Here is a 1,619-nt window from a genome sequence, read left to right as displayed (position 1 = left end):
CACATTTGTTGGTGCCCGCTTTTTGGAGCAAGATGTTCGAAATTCTGAGGAAAACTGAAGTAAGCTATAGAGAATGAGACTGGAAGCTTAAGAACTAAGTGCTCGTATTAAACAAGCCCCTGATTTTCAATCTAAGCTTCATACAAGTTATGACGGAAATAAAAGAAGGGATCAAGAGGGAGATTAAAACTCAGGCTGAAAGGATGTCAATGATAAGATTCGCTGATGGCTTTGCTATCCTGAGTGAATGTGAAGAAGAACTACAGGAGCTGTTAGGAGAAATGAACACTCTGATGATTGCAGAACATGAATTGAGAGTAAACCGGAAAAAGAGCAATGTAGGCATAAATGAGAGTAGCTTGAAGCTTAACGGAAGTAATGAGAAGTAACTGAAATGATAACAGCGAGAAAGTTAACATCAGGATTGGTGAAGATGAAATAGACGAATTTTAAGGAATTCTGCTGTCTTGGAAGCAAAATAACTCATAACGGTCGAAGCATGGAGGACTTAAAGAAAAGCAGACTAGCACAGACAGAGAAGATATTTCTTACGAACAGATGTCTACTGGTATCAAACATTCCTTAATTGGAGGAAGAAATTTCTGAGAACGTACTTGTGGAACATAGCATTGTATGTTAGTGAATCATGGAGAGTAGGAAAAGCGGAACAGATGACAATCGAAGGTTTTGAGATGCGGGGTTAGAGGAGGATGCTGACTGATAAGATAAGGTATATGGAGGATGAGGATGTCTCCGAGAATCGGTTAAGAAAGTATCACATGGAAAGCACTGGCAAGAAGGGACAAGATGATAGGGACTGTGTTAAGACATCACGGAGCAACATCCATGTACTAAAGGAGGCTATAGAGGGTAGAAGCTATAGCTGAAGGCAGAGATTGGAGTAAATCCAACAAATAATTGAGGACATAAGATGCACGTTCTGTTCTAAGACGAGGAGGCTGGTGCAGGAGAGGAATTCGTGGAAGGCAGCATAAAAACAGTCAGAAAACTGATGACTCGGCCATGACTGCATCAAAAGCACAGATAGAGGAGCTCTTGGACTTGTCTGACCCTTGAACTGGTCTGACTGTTCCCCCGAGTTAAATCACATTGAGCACGTGTGGTACGCCCTTGGGAAACGTGTTGCAGTGACGTCCACATGCATCAACGACCATCGTCCCCGCTGTTGAAGGGATGGAACGCCCTACCTTAGCAGCTTTGTGTCCAGCATGAGAGCATGCATTGCGGTCTGTGGTGAGCACACACCGTCTTACGAACCACGTCCCGCCTTTTATAATGTCCAGTGGACGATAATGGGACTCAGTGACTTCAGCGTAACTATTGTGTTTGAATAAAATTGTCACTTCTGTTTGTACATTGCTTACTTCTTTTCAGTTGCCGTCTGTACGAGACTGTAGCAATTCATACTATGTATGGTCGAAGTTACTTCGAGCTATGTTACTTGGCAGTGACACATCATGCGAAACCTGCTTTCGTCTTTAAGTTTTGCACATCAGTGTGTGTGGACTGTGTCAAATAGTAACAAGATACAAGATAACAGCGCCGCAGACCACTCGCCCGCCGTCAGTAGTATAGAGCCTTCTCTCTGTACTAAATGT

The sequence above is a fragment of the Schistocerca piceifrons genome, chromosome 3 (assembly GCF_021461385.2).
Source record: "Schistocerca piceifrons isolate TAMUIC-IGC-003096 chromosome 3, iqSchPice1.1, whole genome shotgun sequence".
NCBI lineage: Eukaryota > Metazoa > Arthropoda > Insecta > Orthoptera > Acrididae > Schistocerca > Schistocerca piceifrons.
Note: the sequence above shows the minus strand (reverse complement) of the source record.